At 47.4% G+C, this 15,295-nt stretch overlaps 1 pseudogene; it reads right to left on the bottom strand.

Annotated features, from left to right (window-relative positions):
• Window positions 1-1,119: 1,119 nt before the first annotated feature.
• The window catches only part of LOC147982572 (protein FAR-RED IMPAIRED RESPONSE 1-like), a 50,472-nt pseudogene continuing 36,296 nt past the window's right edge, over window positions 1,120-15,295 (bottom strand).

Genomic DNA, 15,295 nt, shown 5'->3' on the forward strand with positions numbered 1-15,295 from the left:
TATTTAACAGGTAAAATTAACATCATATTTAGATTCCACACATTTTTCTACTAAGATTTCATATATAATATGTTAAAAACGAAGTTACGGTTTAAAAGATACAGATAATTTAGAAAATCATTTGATTTGACTCAATAATATTTAAAAATACTTAACAGGTAAAAATAATCTCATATTCATATTCTACATATTTTTCTAATCAAATTTCATACATAACATGTTCAAATCGGAGTTACGGTTTAAAAGATATGGATGATTTTAAAAAGCATTTATTTGACTTAAATACCGCGGATGAATTATCTAAAACATCAGGGGGTTGAAAATTGTAAAATAACTGTGATAATGGATCTTGCACCCAGGTATGTGGATCTTACATAGATCTTGCATGATTTATTTAGAATAATATAACTGTGACAACAAACTATAAGACTGTGTGGATCTTAGACTCGGACTGTGTGTTGATTTGTCTTTTTCGGCCCGCGCTCCTGCATCCCGGCGGCAAACTCTTGCAGCGGCACCATCCCGATCCTGCGACAAACACCTGCAGCGGCACCATCCCTGCCCGGAACCCTGGCTGTGGTGGCATCTCCGTAACCAACTGCTGCATGCCCATCACTGCAGGGAACTCAGGTGGCGGCGTCATAGCCATTAGCCCCTGCTGTATCTCCACCTCGGCGGCAAAACCGGGAGGAGGAGGCATCACCATAAGCATCTGGTGCATGTCCATCCGGTTGGCGATGGCCGGCGTTGGAGGCATCGCCATCTCCATCCCGGCGTTGGCGTTGCTGCTGCTACCGAACCCAAAGTTTGTGGGCTTGTGGCAGCCAAGAGCTGGAGCGGCGGCGATGGCGGCGGGGGCACCTGGAGCTTACGGCAGATGTCGTGATATGCTTCCTCGAGTACCTAGTTGCCGTGTCCGGAGACGGCGGCCTGTACCTGCATGAGCGCGGCGACAAAGGCCACCATGTCCTCATACCCCATGTCGCGGGCGTCAGGATCGAGCCACGCGGCAATCTGGTCCCCCGCTGCACGCTCCTGGGCTAGGGCCTCGTCCGCACACTTGAGCTTCTTCTGCTCCGCCAGCTCAGTGCGCATCTCGACATGCTGCAGGTGGAGTGTCTAAAACCCGTTGTCGTCGCCGGCGCCCTGAACCTCCACGCCGTCTCCCGCCATAAAGCGGTTGACGACGGCGTCGATGGATGAATGGCCTAAGGAGAAGGCCTTGCTGTTAGCCTTAATCTTGATTCCATGTGTTTGCATATTTGAGTTTTGCATGTAGTTTAGTCTGGGGTCTCAAGTGTCCGGTGAAGTTTCAGCTATACGCGTGATGGAGGAGAGATGCCGGGCTGCCGTGCGCTGCGGCGAGCATGGTGAGATGCTGATGGCGACGAGAAGTCGCGGTGCTGTTTGATGCAGCATAGTCGTGTGAATCGACAAAACGCAAGAAGGGTTGAAGCAAGACCGGACGGCTGGACGGATTAGTTGGAGGTGACGTTCAGTACGGTACTAGCTAGTCAGGTGACTCGGTTAGTTAGTTAGTGCATGGAGGAGTCAGTGTAGTTTGCATGGAATGAGTCCAAGCCGGTGGCTCTTGGCCGTGTGTGGGTGGCGCTTGGATACGAGTGGATGGCATTACGTGCATGTAGTTGGTGATTACCATCATGCATGGAGTTGGTTGGAGTAGTGGCTAGATGTGCTGGCCGGTTAGTGCGTGCGTGATGGCCGGACGTGATGGCTGGCAGTGTGCCCTCCTGTGTCAAGTGAAAACGCTTGATCAGTAAAAACTGAAAACTATCATCCTAGCCCATCGGATCGAGGACGTACAGCAGAGATCGGAGATGGGAATATGGCCATCCACTTAATAATTCTTTTGCACATAACCCCGCGTGCTTACGTTCTGTCTTATGAAAGATTTAGCGAACTAGAAAGAAAAGAATAAAGCAAAACGAATCTCGACCCAGGCGAGGGCGAGACTTGGCGGCGGCTACTGGACTGCGACTTGGAGGCCGGTGCCGCACCCCTAGCGACGGCGACTCGGAGGCCACGGTGGAGCAACGACGCGACCGCGATGCCCCCAGGCGATCTGGCGCGCGCTGGCGGTATCCCCACCCAACGGCGACGAGACGGCCACCGAGATGACCCTGGCCAAGGCGACGTCCACGACCCAGCGACATGGCGCTGGCCCAGGTGAGGGAGACCCAGTGGCGGCCGCCGGCGGCGCTGCCTCCATGCGACGGCGACCCGGCAACTTGCTTGCCCTCTGGAGCTGTTGTTTTGCTATAGATTAAAATTGTTGGTGTTCTTGCTGTAGCTGACTGAATGGTGATGTACAGATAAGATAAATCTTTGTTGTTTTGCTTCACCTGAAGTGAAAGTGAAAGTGGGTATTCAAAAAACACGTGAGTCGATGTACATACAGAAACATTTGCTCTTGCTATTGCTGTTGTTTTGCTATCCACGTCGATTTGGATGTACATTTAAGTATGACCATGTTGCCACATACTGAAATATTTGGATGTACAAACAACAGCTTCAAAAAACACTTGAATTAATTTGGATATATACAAGAAATATTTGCTCTTTTGCTACTGCTGTACATACTGAATTTGCAGATTTACAGAATGAATGTGAATTGGTTGCAGAAATATTCCCTTGTAAAAAGTGAGGCATGTACTGGTGATTTAACATCTTTTGTCTTGCTAATTTCAGAATTCCGTAAGCCACATGTGCTAAAACCAACAGGACGCAACGTTAACCAATGAACCTCTTGTGCCTTATTATCCTGTCTAAGTCTAACCCTTTTTAGTAAAAGCGAACAGTTGCCAGCCAAAAGATAGCAGCAGGAGGAGTAGGCAGGGGATCCTGGTAAGCTCAATGCCCTCTGTTATCTACAAACCTTTCCCACACTTGACATAAGCAGGCGATGATTTCAACATCACTTGTACATAGTAAACTGGAGCAAACAACTTGCCGTGCGAAATATTATTCTTGCATCGCGAAACAAAATTTCTCTCTGGCCATTTTGATGAATCTTCAGACATAAATATTCAGAAATACAATATTCAGACATAAATATTCAACAGAACTACAATATTTGGAAATAAAATAATAATCTCCTAGGAAATATAAGCGGAAAGTTCATGTAAAATCCGTCCAACACATGAGCTTCAACGCAAAGTTGTCGTTCCGAAATGCATCGTGGAGTTGGAACAAGACCTGCAGTTTGACATAAACAGATAAGTTTGTGTCTGTGTATACATTTTTGAAAGAAAAATAAATTGTATGGTCATGAAAAGTACCAGTAGTTTTATTAGTTATTGTTAGGGCAATTACGGCTATCATGGAAGCCAACTTGCTTACACTTCTTGCACGTTCTAGGCACTTTCTTTTTTTGTCCACCAATATTTTTCTTCCCCTCTCCATCCTTATTTTGCTTCCCTTCTACATCCTTATTTTGATGCCCACCCTTGTCTAAGTGCCCCTTAATTCTTTTGCATCTCCCTTTTGTATGGACATCTGTTGGTGGATGAATTTCAACTTGATTAGGCATAGTACAACCAATATATGCCTCAAACTCATCTTGTCTACTAGGATGATTGGCAACAACCCTTTTAGAAACATTTCTTTTCATGTCGATGAGAATGTTTCTTATTGCTTCCAATTCTTCAGGAGAGTGTTCAGCCAACCTAATTGTATCATCCACTGCTTGGTGTATCTCAGAAACCATTTTTCGCTTTGCCAAATCAGAGGAACTACTTTCATTCTCTTCAAGCAAGTTGCCGTAGCTATCATATAGTACCCTCCTGTTAACCGTTTTCTTCCACCTATTTAGAATAAAATGGCTAGGTAGCTCATTCATCTTTATGAAGGAAATATGCCCTAGAGGCAATAATAAAGTTATTATTTATTTCCTTATATCATGATAAATGTTTATTATTCATGCTAGAATTGTATTAACCGGAAACATAATACATGTGTGAATACATAGACAAACAAAGTGTCACTAGTATGGCTCTACTTGACTAGATCGTTAATCGAAGATGGTTATGTTTCCTAGCCATAGACATGAGTTGTCATTTGATTAACGGGATCACATCATTAGGAGAATGATATGATTGACTTGACCCATTCCATTAGCTTAGCACTTGATCGTTTAGTTTGTTGCTATTGCTTTCTTCATAACTTATACATGTTCCTATGACTATGAGATTATGCAACCCCCGTATACCGGAGGAACACTTTGTGTGCTACCAAACGTCACAACATAACTGGGTGATTATAAAGGTGCTCTACAGGTGTCTCCGAAGGTACTTGTTGGGTTGGCGTATTTTGAGATTAGGATTTGTCACTCCGATTGTCAGAGAGGTATCTCTGGGCCCTCTCGGTAATGCACATCACTTAAGCCTTGCAAGCATTGCAACTAATAAGTTAGTTGCAGGATGATGTATTACGGAACGAGTAAAGAGACTTCCGGTAACGAGATTGAACTAGGTATTGAGATACCAACGATCGAATCTCGGGCAAGTAACATACCGATGACAAAGGGAACAACGTATGTTGTTATGCGGTCTGACCGATAAAGATCTTCATGGAATATGTGGGAGCCAATATGAGCATCCAGGTTCCGCTATTGGTTATTGACCGGAGACATGTCTTGGTCATGTCTACATAGTTCTCGAACCCGTAGGGTCCGCACGCTTAAAGTTTCGGTGACGATTGTATTATGAGTTTATGTGATTTGATGTACCGAAGGTAGTTCGGAGTCCCGGATGAGATCGGGGACATGACGAGGAGTCTCGAAATGGTCAAGACGTAAAGATCGATATATTGGACGACTATATTCGGACATCAGAAAGGTTCCGAGTGATTCGGGTATTTTCGGGGGTACCGAGGAGTTACGGGGATACAAGGAAGAAGTAATGGGCCTCATGGGCCAAGTGGTGGAAGAGAGGAGGCAGGGCGCGCGGCCCCCCTAGCCCAAACCGAATTGGACTAGGGGGCCGGCCCCCCTTTCCTCCTTTTCCTTCCTTCTCCTTCTCCTCCTTCCTTTCCTCCTCCTAGTAGGAGTAGGAAAGGGGAGTCCTACTCCTACTAGGAGGAGGACTCCTCCTCCTGGCGCGCCCATAGAGGGCCGGCCGGCCTCCCCCCTTGCTCCTTTATATACAGGGGCAGGGGGGCACCTCTAGACACACATGTTGATCAGTTGATCTCTCCCAGCCGTGTGCGGTGCCCCCCTCCATCATATTCCACCTCGGTCATATCGTAGCGATGCTTAGGCAAAGCCCTGCGTCGGTAGCAACATCATCACTGTCACCACGCCGTCGTGCTGACGGAACTCTCCAAGCTCTGCTGGATCGGAGTTCGCGGGACATCATCGAGCTGAACGTGTGCTGAACTCGGAGGTGTTGGGGAATGTAGCAGAATTTTAAAATTTTCTACGCATCACCAAGATCAATCTATGGAGTCATCTAGCAACAAGGGAGAGAGGAGTGCATCTACATACCCTTGTAGATCGCGCGCGGAAGCGTTCAAGAGAACGGGGTTGATGGAGTCGTACTCGTCGTGATCCAAATCACCGATGACCTAGTGCCGAACGGACGGCACCTCCGCGTTCAACACACGTACGGTTGGGAAGACGTCTCCTCCAACTTGATCCAGAAAGGGGAAAGGAGAGGTTGATGAAGATCCAGCAGCACGACGGCGTGGTGGTGGAAGCAACGGTGATCTCGGCAGGGCTTCGCCAAGCTCAGGGAGAGGGAGGAGTGTCACGGGAGGGAGAGGGAGGCGCCAGGGGCTAGGGTGCAGCTGCCCTCCCTCCCCCCGCCCACTATATATAGGACCCCTAGGGGGGCGCCGGCCCTAGGAGATTGAATCTCCAAGGGGGGCGGCGGCTAAGGGGGTGGAGTGCCCCCCAAGCCAAGTGGGGCGCCCCCACCCCTAGGGTTTCCAACCCTAGGCGCAGGGGAGGCCCATGGGGGGCGCATCAGCCCACTAGGGGCTGGTTCCCCTCCCACTTTAGCCCATAGGGCCCTCTGGGATAGGTGGCCCCACCCGGTGGACCCCCGGACCCTTCCGGTGGTCTCGGTACAATACTGATTACCCCCGAAACCTTCCCGATGGCCGAAACTTGACTTCCTATATATAAATCTTCATCTCCGGACCATTCCAGAACTCCTTGTGACGTCCGGGATCTCATCCGGGACTCCGAACAACTTTCGGGTTACTGTATACTAATATCTCAACAACCCTAGCGTCACCGAACCTTAAGTGTGTAGACCCTACGGGTTCGGGAGACACGCAGACATGACCGAGACGACTCTCCGGTCAATAACCACCAGCGGGATATGGATACCCATGTTGGCTCCCACATGCTCCTCGATGATCTCATCGGATGAACCATGATGTCGAGGATTCGATCAATCCCGTATACAATTCCCTTTGTCAATCGGTACGTTACTTGCCCGAGACTCGATCGTTGGTATCCCAATACCTCGTTCAATCTCGTTACCGGCAAGTCACTTTAATCGTACCGTAATGCATGATCCCGTGATCAACCACTTGGTCACATTGAGCTCATTATGATGATGCATTACCGAGTGGGCCCAGAGATACCTCTCCGTCATACGGAGTGACAAATCCCAGTCTTGATTCGTGCCAACCCAACAGACACTTTCGGAGATACCTGTAGTGTACCTTTATAGTCACCCAGTTACGTTGTGACGTTTGGCACACCCAAAGCACTCCTACGGTATCCGGGAGTTGCACAATCTCATGGTCTATGGAAATGATACTTGACATTCAGAAAAGCTATAGCAAACGAACTACACGATCTTTGAGCTATGCTTAAGATTGGGTCTTGTCCATCACATCATTCTCCTAATGATGTGATCCCGTTATCAATGACATCCAATGTCCATAGTTAGGAAACCATGACTATCTTTTGATCAACGAGCTAGTCAACTAGAGGCTCACTAGGGACGTGTTGTAGTCTATGTATTCACACATGTATTACGATTTCCGGATAACACAATTATAGCATGAACAATAGACAATTATCATGAACAAAGAAATATAATAATAACCATTTTATTATTGCCTCTAGGGCATATTTCCAACAGTCTCCCACTTGCACTAGAGTTTATAGTCTAGTTACATTGTGATGAATCGAACACCCATGCAATTCTGGTGTTGATCATGTTTTGCTCTAGGGAGAGGTTTAGTCAACGGATCTGCCACATTCAGGTCCGTATGTACTTTACAAGTATCTATGTCTCCATTTTGAACACTTTCAAGAATGGAGTTGAAGCGACGCTTGATATGCCTGGTCTTCCTGTGAAACCTGGGCTCCTTGGCAAGGGCAATAGCTCCAGTGTTGTCACAGAAGAGAGTCATCGGGCCCGACGCATTGGGTATGACTCCTAGGTCGGTAATGAACTCCTTCACCCAGATTGCCTCTTGTGCTGCCTCCGAGGCTGCCATGTACTCCGCTTCACATGTAGATCCCGCCACAACACTTTGCTTGCAACTGCACCAGCTTACTGCCCCACCATTCAAAATATACACGTATCCGGTTTGTGACTTAGAGTCATCCAGATCTGTGTCGAAGCTAGCATCGATGTAACCCTTTACGACGAGCTCTTCGTCACCTCCATAAACGAGAAACATATCCTTAGTCCTCTTCAGGTACTTCAGGATATTCTTGGCCGCTGTCCAGTGTTCCATGCTGGGATTACTTTGGTACCTTCCTACCAAACTTACGGCAAGGTTTACATCAGGTCTGGTACACAGCATAGCATACATGATAGACCCTATGGCCGAGGCATAGGGGACGACACTCATCTTTTCTCTATCTTCTGCCGTGGTCGGGCATTGAGCCGTGCTCAATCTCGTACCTTGCAATACAGGCAAGAACCCCTTCTTTGACTGATCCATTTTGAACTTCTTCAATATCTTGTCAAGGTACGTACTCTGTGAAAGACCAATGAGGCGTCTCGATCTATCTCTATAGATCTTGATGCCTAATATATAAGCAGCTTCTCCAAGATCCTTCATTGAAAAACACTTGTTCAAGTAGGCCTTTATGCTTTCTAAGAATTCTATATCATTTCCCATCAACAGTATGTCATCCGCATAAAATATGAGAAATGCTACAGAGCTCCCACTCACTTTCTTGTAAATGCAGGCTTCTCCATAAGTCTGCGTAAACCCAAACGCTTTGATCATCTCATCAAAAAGAATGTTCCAACTCCGAGATGCTTGCACCAGCCCATAAATCAAGCGTTGGAGCTTGCACACCTTGTCAGCATTCTTAGGATCGACAAAACCTTCCGGCTGCATCATATACAATTCTTCCTTAAGGAAACCATTAAGGAATGTCATTTTGACGTCCATTTGCCATATCTCATAATCATAGAATGCGGCAATTGCTAACATGATTCGGACGTACTTCAGCTTCGCTACGGGTGAGAAAGTCTCATCGTAGTCAACCCCTTGAACTTGTCGATAACCCTTAGCGACAAGCCGAGCTTTATAGATGGTTACATTACCATCCGCGTCTGTCTTCTTCTTAAAAATCCATTTATTTTCTAAGGCTCACCGATCATCGGGCAAGTCAGTCAAAGTCCATACTTCGTTTTCATACATGGATCCTATCTCGGATTTCATGGCTTCCAGCCATTTGTTGGAATTCGGGCCCGCCATCGCTTCTTCATAGTTCGAAGGTTCACCGTTGTCTAACAACATGATTTCCAAGACAGGGTTGTCGTACCACTCTGGTGCGGAACGTGTCCTTGTGGACCTACGAAGTTCAGTAGCAACTTGATCTGAAGTTTCATGATCATCATCATTAACTTGCTCTCTAGTCGGTGCAGGCACCTCAGGAACAATTTCCTGAGCTGCGCCACTCTCTGGTTCAAGAGGTAATACTTCATCAAGTTCTACTTTCCTCCCACTTATTTCTTTCGAGAGAAACTCTTTCTCTAGAAAGGATCCATTCTTGGCAACAAAGGTCTTGCCTTCGGATCTGAGGTAGAAGGTATAGCCAATAGTTTCTTTAGGGTATCCTATGAAGACGCATTTTTCTGACTTGGGTTCGAGCTTTTCAGGTTGAAGTTTCTTGACATAAGCATCGCATCCCCAAACTTTTAGAAACGACAGCTTAGGTTTCTTCCCAAACCATAATTCATACGGTGTTGTCTCAACGGATTTCGATGGAGCCCTGTTTAAAGTGAATGCGGCAGTCTCTAAAGCATAGCCCCAAAATGACAGCGGTAAATCGGTAAGAGACATCATAGATCGCACCATATCCAATAGAGTGCGATTACGACGTTCGGACATACCATTACGCTGAGGTGTTCCAGGCGGCGTGAGTTGTGAAACTATTCCACATTTCCTTAAGTGTGTGCCAAATTCATGACTCAAGTATTCTCCCCCACGATCTGATCGCAAGAACTTGATTTTCCTGTCACGTTGATTCTCAACCTCACTCTGAAATTCCTTGAACTTTTCAAAGGTCTCAGACTTGTGTTTCATTAAGTAGACATACCCATATCTACTCAAGTCATCAGTGAGGGTGAGAACATAACGATAGCCACCGCGAGCCTCAACACTCATTGGACCGCACACATCAGTACGTATGATTTCCAATAAGTTGGTTGCTCGCTCCATTGTTCCTAAGAACGGAGTCTTGGTCATTTTACCCATGAGGCATGGTTCGCACGTGTCAAATGATTCGTAATCAAGAGACTCCAAAAGTCCATCTACATGGAGCTTCTTCATGCGTTTGACACCTATGTGACCAAGGCGGCAGTGCCACAAGTATGTGGGACTATCATTATCAACCTTACATCTTTTGGTATTCACACTATGAATATGTGTAACATTACGCTCGAGATTCATTAAGAATAAACCATTCACCAGCGGAGCATGACCATAAAACATATCTCTCATATAAATAGAACAACCATTATTCTCGTATTTAAATGAGTAGCCATCTCGAATTAAACGAGATCCTGATACAATGTTCATGCTCAAAGCTGGCACTAAATAACAATTATTGAGATTTAAAACTAATCCCGTAGGTAAATGTAGAGGCAGCGTGCCGACGGCGATCACATCGACCTTGGAACCATTCCCGACGCGCATCGTCACCTCGTCCTTCGCCAGTCTCCGCTTATTCCGCAGTTCCTGCTTTGAGTTACAAATGTGAGCAACCGCACCGGTATCAAATACCCAGGAGCTACTACGAGTACTGGTAAGGTACATATCAATTACATGTATATCACATATACCTTTAGTGTTGCTGGCCTTCTTGACCACTAAGTATTTGGGGCAGTTCCGCTTCGAGTGACCACTTCCCTTGCAATAAAAACACTCAGTCTCAGGCTTGGGTCCATTCTTTGACTTCTTCCCGGTAGCTTGCTTACCGGGCGCGGCAACTCCCTTGCCGTCCTTCTTGAAGTTCTTTTTACCCTTGCCTTTCTTGAACTTAGTGGTTTTATTCACCATCAACACTTGATGTTCCTTTTTGATTTCCACCTCCGCTGATTTCAGCATTGAATATACTTCAGGAATGGTCTTTTCCATCCCCTGCATATTGAAGTTCATCACAAAGCTCTTGTAGCTCGGTGGAAGCGAGTGAAGGATTCTGTCAATGACCGCGTCATCCGGGAGATTAACTCCCAGCTGATTCAAGCGGTTATGCAACCCAGACATCTTGAGTATGTGCTCACTGACAGAACTATTTTCCTCCATCTTACAACTGAAGAACTTGTCGTAGACTTCATATCTCTCGACCCGGGCATGAGCTTGGAAAACCATTTTCAGCTCTTCGAACATCTCATATGCTCCGTGTCTCTCAAAACGCTTTTGGAGCCCCGGTTCTAAGCTGTAAAGCATGCCGCACTGAACGAGGGAGTAATCATCAGCACGTGACTGCCAAGCGTTCATAACGTCTTGGTTCTCTGGGATGGGTGCGTCACCTAGCGGTGCTTCTAGGACATAATCTTTCTTGACAGCTATGAGGATGATCCTCAGGTTCCGGACCCAGTCCGTATAGTTGCTGCCATCATCTTTCAGCTTGGTTTTCTCTAGGAACGCGTTGAAGTTGAGGGCAACATTAGCGTGGGCCATTTGATCAACAAGACATAGTATAAAGATTTTAGACTATGTTCATGATAACTAAGTTCATCTAATCAAATTATTCAATGAACTCCCACTCAGATAGACATCCCTCTAGTTATCTAAGTGAAACATGATCCGAGTTAACTAGGCCGTGTCCGATCATCACGTGAGTTGGACTAGTCAACATCGGTGAACATCTTCATGTTGATCGTATCTTCTATACGACTCAAGCTCGACCTTTCGGTCTTCCATGTTCCGAGGCCATGTCTGTACATGCTAGGCTCGTCAAGTCAACCTAAGTGTATTGCGTGTGTAAATCTGGCTTACACCCGTTGTATTCGAATGTTAGAATCTATCACACCTAATCATCACGTGGTGCTTCGAAACAACGAACCTTCGCAATGGTGCACATTTAGGGGGAACACTTTCTTGAAATTATTACGAGGAATCATCTTATTTAAGCTACCGTCGTTCTAAGCAAATAAGATGCAAAACATGATAAACATCACATGCAATCAAATAGTGACATGATATGGCCAATATCATTTGCTCCTTTTGATCTCCATCTTCGGGGCTTCATGATCATCGTTGTCACCGGCATGACACCATGATCTCCATCATCATGATCTCCATCATCGTGTCTTCTTGAAGTTGTCTCGTCATCCATTACTTCTACTACTATGGCTAACGCTTTAGCAATAAAGTAAAGTAATTACATGACGTTTATGTTGACACCTGGGTCATAAATAATTTAAGACAACTCCTATGGCTCCTGCCGGTTGTCATACTCATCGACATGCAAGTCGTGATTCCTATTACAAGAACATGATCAATATCATACATCACATATATCATTCATCACATCCTTTTGGCCATATCACATCACACGGCACATGCTGCAAAAACAAGTTAGACGTCCTCCAATTGTTGTTGCAAGTTTTTACGTGGCTGCTATAGGTTTCTAGCAAGAACGTTTCTTACCTACGCCAAAACCACAACGTGATATGCCAATTTCTATTTACCCTTCATAAGGACCCTTTTCATCGAATCCGATCCGACTAAAGTGGGAGAGACAGACACCCGCTAGCCACCTTATGCAACTAGTGCATGCCAATCGGTGGAACAAGTCTCACGTAAGCGTACGTGTAAGGTCGGTCCGGGCCGCTTCATCCCACGATGCCGCCGAATCAAGATAAGACTAGTAACGGCAAGAAAATTGACAATATCCACGCCCACAACTGCTTTGTGTTCTACTCGTGCAAAGAAACTACGCATAGACCTAGCTCATGATGCCACTGTTGGGGAACGTAGCAGAATTTTAAAATTTTCTACGCATCACCAAGATCAATCTATGGAGTCATCTAGCAACGAGGGAGAGAGGAGTGCATCTACATACCCTTGTAGATCGCGCGCGGAAGCGTTCAAGAGAACGGGGTTGATGGAGTCGTACTCGTCGTGATCCAAATCACCGATGACCTAGCGCCGAACGGACGGCACCTCCGCGTTCAACACACGTACGGTTGGGAAGATGTCTCCTCCAACTTGATCCAGCAAGGGGAAAGGAGAGGTTGATGAAGATCGAGCAGCACGACGGCGTGGTGGTGGAAGCAACGGTGATCTCGGCAGGGCTTCGCCAAGCTCAGGGAGAGGGAGGAGTGTCACGGGAGGGAGAGGGAGGCGCCAGGGGCTAGGGTGCGGCTGCCCTCCCTCCCCCCACTATATATAGGACCCCTAGGGGCACGCCGGCCCTAGGAGATTGAATCTCCAAGGGGGGCGGCGGCCAAGGGGGTGGAGTGCCCCCCAAGCCAAGTGGGGCGCCCCCCACCCCTAGGGTTTCCAACCCTAGGCGCAGGGGAGGCCCATGGGGGGCGCACCAGCCCACTAGGGGCTGGTTCCCCTCCCACTTTAGCCCATGGGGCCCTCCAGGATAGGTGGCCCCACCCGGTGGACCCCCGGGATCCTTCCGGTGGTCCCGGTACAATACCGATTACCCCTGAAACCTTCCCGATGGCCGAAACTTGACTTCCTATATATAAATTGTCACATCCCTGCTTTAGTCATGCATTAGGATTGGTTGAACATGTGCATCATGTTTAAATTTATTTTAAACTTGAAATGGGGGCTAATCAACCCCAACACACCCCCTGGAAATGCTAATCTCCAACAATTGGATTTTCAATGAACCCAAAATGCCCTTCATAAAAGCCCACCATTTTTGGTTCTGGTTTAAACCTCTGCCAAAAATGGCCTTGCAAATTATGGAGCCATTCTGGATTTTTGAACAAGCCATAAATATTTGAATTTGGGCATTTTAAATACTATAAATATTTTAAAGTGCTCAAATACTCTTGGAAGTATTTTTAGGCAGTTGAGAATAATTTCAAATGTGCCTCTGAATATTTCCGGGATTTTTAAAAATGGAATGGTATTTTAATCATTTCAATACACAGAGCAGAGCAAATAAAAAAAGAGAAAACAAGGGAACAGAGGACTTACCTGTCGCCCTGGCCTGGCCCAGCCACTGGCTCCCGCCAGTCATCCCCCTCCTCTCGCCAGGAGGACGAGAGGCGTGTGGCCGGCGCCCGCAGCCACACGCCGGCCACCTCCTGCTTCTGCCGACGCCCAGGACGCCGTCTACGAGTGCCACGCAGACCCCCTAGACCCCTCGACCGCTCCACTCTCCCCCTGCCTCGCCTCTCCCGCTCTCTCTCCCGAAGCAGGGCGAAGTCGTTGCCGCCATTTGTCGCCACCGTGACCACCATGCTCCCCTCGCCTCACTGGCCCGTCCAAAAGCCCCGCCTCGTCGCCCTCATCCTCTCCGCCGAGCCACGCCGCACCGGACGCCCCCAAACGTCATCACCGCGGTCGTCTTCTACCTCGAGCAACCGAGATCGCCGGCAATGCCCCGACGTCGTCTGACCTCCCCCGAGCCCGCTGAGACACGTTTTGCAACCGCCGTGAGCTCCTCTACCGAACCCCTCGCTCCCCGCCGTCTATTTCCTCCTCTAGCCTTACTAACCATCGCGGCTGAAGCTCGCCGCCGCCGTGCCTCGTCGTCGTCGTGGCTAGAGTCACAGTGGCTCGAAGCCAAGCACACCTCTGCGCTCAGCACGGTTCCAGGAGCCCGTAGCGCCCACCAGCTCCTCCTGCCTTGCACCGTAGTGCCGAACCTGTCGTTGCCCGAGCCCCGGCCACCGCCACGAGCTTGACTCCGGCGAGCTCACTCCACCGCAGCCTTTCTCGCTTGCTCCAATGGATGCGCGAGAGTGCCAGCTCTCTGTAGGTGGTCTCGGCCGCTAATTTGGTCGCCGGAGGGGAAAATCCAAGCCCCTCCGCCGTCTCGGCCTCGCTGGCAACTCAACGCCGGCGGGATTGACCCTGCTGACCAGGGGTTTGACCCCCGCTAACTGAGTTGACCCGGGTGGGCCCAGTTTGACCCCCCTGGTCTATGACAGATGGGACCCGCCTGCTAATTAAGTTAGGATTAGGACTAACTAAAAACTAGTTAGGCTATGACACTGACACGCGGGACCCACTGGTCAGGTTTGACCTGGACCGTCCCAGTTGACTGCTGATGTCATAGTGACGCAGTGCTGACGCAATTATTCATTTCCTGGACTTATTTTTATATAGGAAATTCCCGAAAATAGCCAAAACTTCTAAAAATCATAGAAAATCAAGCATAACTCCAAATGCAAAGATTTATATATGAATTTTGATCAGAAAAATTCAATCTATCCATTGGTAATGGTTTCATGCATGACAAAACAAGATAACCTTGCCGTTTAAGCAAAATAAGATAATGCACTAATAAGGCTATGTTAAATGAACTAACATTTGAATCTTTGATTCAAATGGGTTCATTCCTTTCTGTTTTAGCTTGCATTAGGCCAAGACACATTCATTTTGCCATGTCATAGCATGAATCATATTGTTGCATATTGTCATGTGTTGATTATGTTTTGTGTGTCTTTCGTGGTAGGTTCTGCCTCCGAGGATAACCCCGAGTATCCGTCTGAAGGGCAGTACCCTACTACCACTACATCAGGCAAGCAGCCCATTGATCATTCCGATACAAACCCATGTTCTCGCTTCTGCTCTTGTTTACTGCATTAAGACAACGCGATTCAAACTACTGTGTGCTACGGTAGTTGAACCCTTATCCTCTGCATGA

The sequence above is a fragment of the Triticum urartu genome, chromosome 3A (genome assembly GCF_056163025.1).
Source record: "Triticum urartu cultivar PI428250 chromosome 3A, HENAU_Tu73, whole genome shotgun sequence".
Classification (NCBI taxonomy): domain Eukaryota; kingdom Viridiplantae; phylum Streptophyta; class Magnoliopsida; order Poales; family Poaceae; genus Triticum; species Triticum urartu.